Source organism: Pteropus vampyrus, unplaced genomic scaffold (assembly GCF_000151845.1).
Source record: "Pteropus vampyrus isolate Shadow unplaced genomic scaffold, Pvam_2.0 Scaffold15, whole genome shotgun sequence".
Taxonomy (NCBI): Eukaryota; Metazoa; Chordata; class Mammalia; order Chiroptera; family Pteropodidae; genus Pteropus; species Pteropus vampyrus.
In genome coordinates, this window is record NW_011888796.1 from 11,788,834 (window position 1) to 11,799,795 (window position 10,962).

General features: G+C 39.4%; 1 long non-coding RNA gene across 1 annotated transcript in view; it reads left to right on the top strand.

Annotated features, from left to right (window-relative positions):
- The first annotated feature begins 5,536 nt into the window (after window positions 1-5,536).
- LOC111734677 overlaps window positions 5,537-10,962 on the top strand; it is a 62,012-nt gene continuing 56,586 nt past the window's right edge. Inside the window, exon 1 of the long non-coding RNA XR_002778548.1 lies at window positions 5,537-5,814. This is a non-coding gene — a long non-coding RNA (uncharacterized LOC111734677). The remainder of the gene's footprint in view (window positions 5,815-10,962) is intronic.

Below are 10,962 nucleotides of genomic sequence, written 5' to 3' on the forward strand. Positions count from 1 at the left end.
TAATGTTTGGCAAGGAAAATATGTAAGTCAGTTAAATCTGTTTATTTGGCTCTTCCAGGCATTCCATGTGGATGGGGCCTGGGTTGAAGGGGACAGTGAAATGGACTTCTGCTGAGATGCCTTCCTGGAGAGAAGCAGGCCTGTTTTTATAAGCAAAGCCAGCAACACCTGGATTCTTATGGGTTCATTAGGGACCCAGGGGTTTACTTGAGCATTTGTATGCAGCCACCCTGCCTGCAGATGAAGAACCTGAGACCCCATCTCTGACCACTCAGGCTGTTATGGAAAAGCTTTGTTTGGGGCCACCTGGGATCAGTCCCTGTTCTATTTGCCAGAAGGTGACTTTGGGCAAATCACGAAATCTCTTTGTATCTCCTAAGAAGAATTCTCTACTTTAGAGGATTGTGTAACAATCGCATGACATAGTAGATGAGAATGGGCCTTATAATCTGCGAACCAATATAACAGTGTATTCTAAAAAATCATTCTTGACGCTGACAAAAAGAAAGCATGTTTTCAGCTAGAACATGGTAGAGGAGAGAGTAGAGGGTATGTGGAGTATCAGGACTCTTGGAATGACAATATTGACTTCCCAGACCTGTTCCAAAAGTGCATGACTAGTGCTTTCAGGGCGCCTTATAGGAAGGAGCCAAGTGCAGTACTCAGTAGGGGCCATGGGCTATGTTTGTTCCATAGCGGAACCAACCTCAGTGTGTCTTAGCAGTAGAAGATAAAGGAGCAGAACTCCACCTGGCAGAAGAGAATGACAACGTTAATGTCCCTGACAACTGAATACTCACTCTGGTCAGACCCTACTGGGTGCTACTTGTATCATGTTGTTTCTTCTCCACAGCAATTGACTCTACTTCAATTATTTACATTTTACAGAGGAGAATTCTTGAAGAGGTTAAAGAACTTGTCCGAATTTATACAGCTAGAAGGTAGCAGAAGGGGGATTCAAACTCAGGTCTGACTCACTTTCAAAACCGCACACTTAACCACTGTTAAAGGGAAAGAAATATAGCAATGTGTGTTTTTTCCCCAGCCTGAAGATCCCAGTATAGAAAGGTTCTTTTCCTCTATAAACTTTATCAGGATTAACCCCAGAATTCTTTAGGATCACCTAGAAAAATAAAAATAGAAAGGGAGGAGGAGATTATGCCATGTGGCTGCAATTATTTTTGCTTATGATCAACTCGAAGCAGGAGCACCTCTGACAATGGTTAGTCCTCAAGAAAACCTCTGGACTTTCCCTTTTGAGACCTTAGGACAGATGCTAAAGTGCAAGACTCTGCCCTCTGTGAGGGCAGACACTATGTTTTTGCTTTCTAAGGATTCCCTTTAGTTAAGTTTAGCTAAGTGCTTTGTACATCACTGAAAAAGAAATAGCTGGTGACCAGTAGAATCAATAGAGATAAAAACAAAACCAAAAATCTTCCCCCACAATATTGTACATTTATCACTTAAAACAAACAAACAAACAAACAAAAAAATACCCAGTTCTACAGTTTGTGGCTCTTCGAATTTCTATAGCTGAGTTCTGAAAGCAACACCCTGAATTGGGTCTGCTGAGCAGGTGAGGCCCCACCTGGCCTCCTGCTCTGTTAGTGCAGAAGTTTCACTGCTATCTACCTGTCCCTTTGAAATGACTGTTGGATTCATTACATATCAGGATGGGGCAGATGTGACCAGAGGGCAAATGAGCTATTTGGCTTTTCATTCAAGATTCCTGGTCTTCCATGATTTTGTCTTGTTCTTCTCTAGTTGTGTTTACAAATAAAATAAACAAACATGAGCGCCTCAACAGAACACTTATCTGACAGGTGATGCTGATTTATACACGCCTAATAGTTTCGTTGTGCTAACACTCTCTTCATTTTACTTTTCATTCTTTGATCAATTCCAAATACACTTGGATCATTGTGAAGGTATCCCAAAGGAGTTTTGCTGGAAAGAAGTTCCACTGGAAAGAAAAGGCATATTAACGTCAGGAGTCAAAGGGCTCTTTATCTGGTACAGAGGCAAAATCATTATCATTGGGAAAATGAGCCTGGGATTGAGACTGGTGCTTGGCCACCGGTGTGTGAGAAAGATCTGGGCGAGATGTTGACAAAGCTCCTGAAGCCAGAGAGCTGATGCACAAAGCACTTCAGAAAACACATAACCTACAAAAACCAACCAAATCATTGATCTTGCTTCTCTGTATAAGGATTGTTATTCAAGTACTTTATCCTAGTCCTTGTATTTAGAAAAGACTGTCTCAGCTTTCATCTTATACTCCTGTCATTTGTGAGGAGTATTATACACACTTCCTCGTGTAGACTGTCCTTTCCAGGTAGTTTTGCTGGTGATGTACAGAGTGGTACAGTGGAAGGATCCTCATCCTAAAGATCATCCATCTTGGCTTCTCCACTTAGCGGCTATTCGACCTTGCCACTTAACCTTTTTGGGGTTCAGTTTTCTGCTTTGCCTGCTTCACAGAAGGGCTGCAGGCATAAATTCAGTAGTGTCTGTGAAAAGACTCTAAACACTATAAAGCACTATGCAAATTTAAGTCCCTTTAAGTATTTTCATTTTTTTATAATTTTAGAAAAGGCATATCATTGTTAGTGAGTGAAAGATGAAATTGAGGGAAAAAAATCGAATTTTGTTCAGATAATATTTATGGTAAAATTATATAAATCGGAGCTCCTTTCTCTTGTATGAACCATTTTTGATTATATAGGATTCATTTGTGTGACAAAATAGAAATATATTGAACTGATGTATCAATTTACAGTTTAAAAAGTTAGAAACTGATTTATTTTGTAACCACACTATAGCGTGTATTATTGACATACTTTTTAATCCATGGTTAAGGTGATTAAAGAGCTGAATTGCAGTTACTTTGCACCATATAGGTGACATTTATACAATTATTCTACCTATTTAGAAACCCCAAATTATGATGGTTAAATTACAAGAATTAATATTAGTTAGTCGGTCTCATATGACTTATTCTACTTATTCAGATTACGTCTTCATTAGGTATAGAGAACAGGTTTTTATTTTTTTCTAATCCAAATACCTTATATTTACATAGTGCTTTGTAGTTTTCAAAGCCTTTTACAGACACTACTTAATTTGAGGCTGTCATAATATAAACTTTCTGTGTTTTTCTGTCGAAGTAGGGAGGTTAGACATTGGTGACTCCAGTTGACCCTGGAAACCCAATGCTACATTTACCCTAAGGACATTGTGAAGTCAGATTCTCTTTGTTACATGCTCTCACAGTTTTGCCTCCCTTTCCTTGTGGCCCTTGCTTTTTGTACATCGATTTCTGTGATGACTTGGTAAATGTCTTTCTCTCCCAGGAGACATTAAGTTCCACAGGGTAGGACCAGTGTGTTTGCTGTCCTTTATGTCCCCACTTCCTCACACAGTGCCTGACTCTTAGCAGGGGCTCAGTGGAGAGTTGATGAATGAGCAAATAAATCCAGGACAGTGCTTGTCACACTGCATAGGGTCTCCTTTTTTTGAGGCTCTCAGGGAGTTTCCTTTGCTCTTCCTATTGCAAACAACATTGCTTCTCTGAAACAGTTGGTTTGCTCTTAGCTCATGGAGATGCTCAGCTGTGTACCTGTTCATCTTCTCCTGTTCTTGTTGGCAGCTAGAAAGCTTTGAAGTAAATTGTGGTCACTATTTAGTAGATGTGTAGGCTTTCACGGCACGTACTTTGTGCACTGGCCACCTTCTTGCTGACCATTTATGCCTCTGTTCCTTACTTTCCCTTCTCCTTATTTTCCTTTGCCACCTTTTTGTTTATTATATTGCATATTTTATGTGACCTTAGCAATTATCTTAAGTATATTTGGCAGTAAGGCAGGTTATAAAACATAGTACTCATATGAATGACCCTTAATGCACTGGAAGCAATAGATAAAAGGTTAGAATTTCAGGAATGGGACTCTTTCATATGACAGTAATTTATTTCAATTTTTTTAAAAAAATTTCATGGTGAAACTGATAAAAATTGATGTTCACGCTGAGATTCTTGGGTTCTAACAATGTTAAGATCTTATAACTGCATAGAAATGCGGACTTATGCTGTCTATTTAATGCTTAGAAGGTGTGCGAGAAATAAGAAAGTCATCTAAATAGTGCTTGGCCAGAAGCCTTGGAGAGATGGATAAGGTAGGTTATTCTCTGGTCCACCACACTCGGTTTTGCTTTGTTGTCCCCAGGCTTCAGGGATGTCAATGAATGGAGAACTTATTTCCCACGCCTAAAGCTAGGTCCAGCCTAGAGCTTCTTGGCTTCAGAAATGCTGTCTGACCCATTCTGTCCCTGAATTAGACCTTAAAAATAGTTCCAGCCACAACTTTTACAGCACTCAAGCAACCAGATTTGTAGCGCCAGCCTTCTCTCTGTGCTTTTGACACTTTTGGTGACCTCCGGTGTGGGGGGAGGGGAGCTTTTGTTTACACATGAAGCACCACTTTCAGTTATACTCATGATTATGTGACTTTCGGTATTTGCTATGTCCTCATTCTTGGCCAACACAAATATGTTATCACATTCGACCTTCCTTCACATAAGAATGACTTTGGAAGGCCACAAGATTTTCTAATAAACAAATAATGAAGGAAATGAGAGCACCTGCAAAAGGAAGGAAAACCTCCAACTGCAGATTAGGAGATAAGACATAACAAAGCCATCCACGTTCCTGTTCAATGATGGTCTCTTCCAAGAATGCAGAAAGCTATGACCGCTTGTATGGAATGCCTGCCCTAAAATGCTTCTTCCAACAGAGGCAATCCCAGCTAGTCAGACCGGGCGTATTGTCTGATTCACTGCCATTAAATGAACCCACATGCATCCACCCCAGGGCCTCCCATGACCCCCACCCACGAGGCAAAGGAGGAGAACTTGAATTCTATGAGGGCAACAACTATAATAGCCAATCCCACTCCTTCCCCCTTTTCCTTTGCTACCAATACCCGCCCCCATCTCTGCTGCCCCAACCTACCCCAACTACTTAGAGGTCTCTTTATGAAGACAGGTCTTAGGAAAGAGGTTTCCCTCTTATTTTGACTAAAGAGAAATCTCTTAGCCTCTATTGCTTGTTTCAGCCCCTGAAAATAACCCAGTTAGGCTAGAGGATCTCCAAAGTCCTTGTACCTTTGATTTCTTACTTTTTTGGATAGCGTTACCTGTTTCCCTACTTCCAAATATGCTTAAACTCTCTCCAATGCTCTTTGAACCTTCTCTAGACTGTTTTTCTTTTTTTTACTCCTTGCAGCAATAGCAAGCTCTGGATTCAGACCACCTAGGTTCAAATCCTTATTTTGTGACTTGCTAACCATGAGATCCTAAGCAACTTCCTTAAACTTCCTAAGCCTCAGTTTCCCGTCGGAGGGAAAAAAAAGGAACAACAGTAATCATTATTATGCCTATTTTCCAGGTTCGTTGCGAGGATTAAATGAGAAAAATCCATGTATAGCGCTTCACGTTTTTCCCTTTCTTCTTCCTCTTCCCGGCTTCCTCTTCTTTTCTTCTCTCCCTCCTCCACTTTCCTAGTCTTCTCTCCCACTCTGCCTACCACCTTCCTCTCCCTCGCCTTTTCGCCCTCCTTCCTCTTCCTTGCATACTCCATTGAAAGGGGAATCTAAAAGGAACGAGCAGCCAGATTATGAGTAGGAATAGTTGAGCTCCCGCTTCCACCGTCAATCCTTCTTCTTCAGTCACGACTGGGAGGCAAGCCCAGGACCCCGTGTCCACGGAACCAGCAAGTTACGAGAGAGGACGCCAGGGGTGTGGAGACGCCTGCAGCAGGTGAGAAACGCTGGGTTTGCATGTCCTTTAAAAATAGATACAAGCCATTGAATCTCTTAAAAAGTCATTCTGAGATAAAGTAATGACCTCACCTTAGTTCTGGAAGTCTCTTAAAACAGCTGCGGGGTCTCATAGATTCCTTAGGTTCTTAGAGCAGTCTTCCTTTTGAAACACTGGCCAGCACCATGACTGAGGGAAGGATGGGGAGATCACAGCGGGATATAGAAGAGAAGAAAGGAACGAAATGAAAGTTTGTATAGGTAGATGTCTGGCATATTTTGAAATTGGTTTGGTAAGGGGTTTTTACTTTAGTTTAAGGAAAGCATTTGTTTGTTTGTTTGTTTGTTTGTTTTAAGCCTGCCTAATATATCCCAAACCTCTACCTTTTAAGCAGTTGTGAAGGTGTAACTACATCTACAGAGGAGATGGGGAGCACATGACCAGGATTCCACATACAGTGACAGCAGTTGGATTTCACCTCAAGTGCCTCCCCCCACTAATTTGTAGTGTTTGCCTAGAAAGCTGTGTTGAGAAAAATTCAAAGTCGGTACTACAATTTTTGTTTATCGATGACTGCTATGGGCAAGGCAAGAGTGATGGCTGTATATGGAATATGTGTTTGCCAGTACTAGATTAAGGTACACAATGATGACATCTCAAACAGGAAGCAAAATAACCTAAGACTGCTACAACATACATTGTGACAGGCTGAAAGAGGGAGGGATGAGTATTCTTTCTTTGGAGTGAGGCTGGGGTGAAGTGGGGAAGGGAGAGTGGAGAAGACGGGGCTGCTGAAATGAATAGGGGAGGAAAAAGAAATTGTTGTACAGTAGGGGGATGTAAAATAGTCACGGGGATATAAATTACAGCATAGGGAATATAGTCAATGATATTGTAATAACTATGTATGGTGACGGATGGGTACTAGACTTATCAGGGGGATCTCTTTGTAAGGTATATAAATGTCTAACCACTGTGCTGTGCACCTAAAACTAATATAATATTGAATATCAACCATAATTGAAAAAAAATTCAAGTTAACATTTTAAAAAAGAAAGGAAAAAAATACATGAACTTTAACTCTTTGTGAGATGAAGTCCTACGAAACAGCGTTTTAATGAAAGTCTCTCCTTATACCTGTTAATGTTTAACTTCTGCTAAGGTGGACTCCAGTAATTCAGCTGGACATATCTGCTGAGAGTAAATGATTTTCTAGGTTTCCCATATGCTGTTTCTGTCTTAAGCTATTGATACTTGCAAAGAAAAGGAAAAGAAGTTTAATATCAATGTATGGAAGAAGCCTAGCTTGTTTTTATTTCCTTTGATGAAAAGGTCTGCTTTTCATTTTTTAATGTTTTGTTTTGTTAAAAGTTCTACCTTTTAGATAAATTTGACTATAATAAGGGCTTTAATAGGTCTGTCTCTCTTGCTTTGAAGATTATTACTATTAGAGATTATTTATTTATTTATATTCAACTTATTGGAGCAACAATGATTAATAAAATCATATAGGTTTCAAGCGTACTATTCAATAATACATCATATGTGCATTGCATTGTGTGCAAAGTTAAATTTCCTTCCATTACCATATATTTGACCCCCTCTACCCTTATCTATCTCCCCCCCTCCCTCCTTCCCTCTGGGAACCACTAAACTATTGTCTGTGTCCATGAGTCTCTTGCTTGTTTGTCATGTTCATTTGTTGCTTTCAGTTTTATATTCCACATATGAGTCAAATCACGTGGTTCTCAATTTTTTCTGTCTGACTTATTTCGCTTAACATGATAATCTCAAAATTCACCCATGTTGTCACAAATGGCAGTATTTCATCTTTTCTTATGGCTGAGTAATAGTCCATTGTATATATGTACCACAGCTTCTTTATCCAATTACTTATCAAAAGACTCTTTATTTGTTTCTATGTCTTGGCCACTGTTCATAATGCTGCTATGAACATTGGGGTGCATATATCTTTATGAATAAATGTTTTCAAATTTTGGGAGTAGATACCCAGAAGGGAGATTGCTGAATCGTATGGTAATTCTATTTCTAATTTTTTGAGGAATCTCCATAAAGAGATGATAATTTAAATCTAAATAATGAAGCAAAATCTGGCCGTGACTACACAATGCAGACTCAAATTGGGATTGTCCCTATATCTTCAAGTGCTTGGGTTCTTTAGTATAACTTAACATGTGTTCTGAAATGTTTTCAGTTTCCAAAATTTTATATACAGCAGTCACCATTTTGAACTGCTAGGTTTGTAATTGTAGCATATTTGATGTAGATATGATTTTTTTTTCTAGGTGTCACAATTTTGTAGTTATAAATTTGTAGCTTTCTGAAGTAGCACAGTGAGGACACATGTAAGGAATTATGTATTAATAGATTTGTTCTTTTCTTTCTATAATAACTCTTACTTCCTATAAGAAACTGGACACTCATTCCTGTTGCTTTTACCTTCTAATATCCTTTTTGTGCTTAGTTCAGAGTTTCATACAGATCTCCCCTCTCTGTTCTTATTGAAACCCATCCTTGCTTCTTCAATTTATTTGCCAAACTCTTGTCATAATAATCTTGTTACTCCTTCACTTAAAACTGTTCAGCAGTTTTCCAGCACCTATAGGATAAAAGCCCATTCAAGATATTTATGCTTTGCCTACCTCTCCAGCTCCACCTTTGCCCTCTCTATAACCTACAATCTGTGACTCTGTCACATCAGACCCCTTATGGTAGTCTCTGCATTCCCTGAGTCTTACCTCCATATTTCTGTATGTATTGTTTTTCTTCTCTTCATCTTTCGGTCCACCAGGCAGATGCTTACCTTTTGAGATCCAGCCTAAGCATTATCTCTAATCTCCAAGCCATTCTTTCCCCTCTCTCCTTCTTTTTGCCTCTGTCGTATCCCAGGCAGGATCTCCAGGCTGTATGCTTTAGTACAACCAGATAGGTTGTTAAATAGCTAAATACTTCCACAGGACCCAGGGACCCCCAGCACCTCCTAGTGATCCAGCAATTAAAACGTTACTGCCTGCACCAGGGGGACTCCTGGACCTTGTTCCAACACTTTGACACTAGCCATTTATCAGTTAACATTTTCAATTTCCCCACTGATTACATTATTTCTCACACTTTACAGCATTGCCTGTTGCATTTACTACCTCTTCTATCTCTCTAAATTCTAGTTTCTTTGAAGGCAAGGACAGTGTCTTTTCCAATTCAGAATCCCCAGCATCCAGCACAGAAACTGCAACAAAATAGATTCTTAATAAATATTGAATAAAAATGAGACTGTCTCCTCAGGCAAGGTTGAGGGTATTGTGGAAATGCTGTTAACTGATTTTTGGTTGGTTCTGAACCTTCCTGCAAAGATTCCTCTTATACCAGTGGTTCTTATCTGGGGTGTTTTGGCCAGGAGACATCTGACAATGTCTGGAGACAGATTTAGTTGTCAAGACGGTGGGGTGAGTGGTGGGCGGCGGGTGCTAATGATATCTGGTGCCTAAAGCCAAGGGATGCTGCTAAACATTCTACAATGCACAAGGCAGTGCCCACGACAAAGAATTATCTAGTCCAAAATGTCAACAGTGCTGAGGTTGAAACCCTGCCTTACAGCCTTGGCAAAATTTCCTTTCCTGTATTCCTTGATATTGAGGTCTCATCTTCTTCTTGATTAATGCCTTTTTATCCTAACATTTTTCCCCTCTCTATTGTATGGTTCTAGTGAGTCTGGACTCAGGAACAGGAGAAAGAGTGATTTTTTTTCTCTTCTTTTCCTTCCCTTGGCTGCCTGAGGAGGTCCCTCTACACCTTATCTCTGTTGGTATCTCTCCGAGGTTGAGATCCCTCTCTTATTTACATGTCTAAAAGTGAAGGTTTTGAACAATGTGTAAGATTTGAAGTTTACTTGCAACACCTCACATACTCAAAGCAGTGTTTAGAGTCTGAGAGAGAACTAGTCAAAGACAGAAGACAGGAGAGTCTAGATATTTGACTGTGTCTAAAGGATATCAAAACACCCTGTGGAACATAGGAAAAAGGGGTTGCCAGTCTGTTTTGTTTATGTGGAACAAGCCAATTGTTTCCTCTCACGTGAGTGGCTGGTTTTGTTTTATCTTTATGTAGTCCTATCCTCTTTTTTCCCCACAGGCCAACTAGAACTCATTCTTTTTGTAATCTTTGTTTTGGCTTTTTTTTTTTTTTTTTTTGGTTTCTTCCATTCAACTCTTATTTTGCTGCATAATATGAAAATATTTTCTTCAAAGACAATTTCCTTTAAAAATAAACTGTTATCAGGAGAGAAGCTATGTTCACAGCTGGTAAAGGCATGATTAAATAATCACTGTATGGGGAATTGAAAAGCAATTTCATAATATAGCTTTAGAATCCAAAGAGAAAATCGAAGGAAACATTCCATTTAGTTAAGAAAACTCTTAATCAAATGAAGCATTTGAACTCTATTTGGTTTTTGTACTTTTTATTTTTTTGGCAACTTTCTGTATGTGCATGTTTTACTTGGTGAGACTTTGTAAGAGGTTATCTTAATACAGTTACGAGCTTCCTGAGAGTTTGGTTAACCTTCTAATTACATATAAAAAAGCCTTGCAAATAGTTATACTAAATGTTTTGGCCGTAAATTTGACATGGATTCTTATCTTTACTGTCAGGCTCCGCTATAGCTCTGCTTTTATTTTATTTTAAAAATTATTATTAGTCTAAGAGGAAACAAGAATATTCGAAGAGAAACTCTTATATTCTTTATGCTCATAGAGCTACATAGACTCTTTTACCCACAAGTAGTGAAGTTATGGAGAAAGAGAAATTCCTTTTGAATCAGAAAGGCTGGGGCTCTGCCAATGACGAGCATGTAACTCTCAGAAATCACCTGACCTCTCTGGGGCTAAGTTTATTTCATCTGTACACTGGGCACAATGTTACTACCCTTCAGGTTTGTGCTATAGATTAGAGCTTACCAGTGTAAAGCCCTCATCACACAGTGCATGGCAAGTCCTGGATGCTCAGGAGACAATAGCTATGATCAATACCGTGATGGTGTTGGCGATTCAGAGGACACCAGGTTTTACATAAAAGTTTTCACTTTAAAACTGATAAAATGTCAGAGCTACCAAAGAGGAATTTGTAAAATGC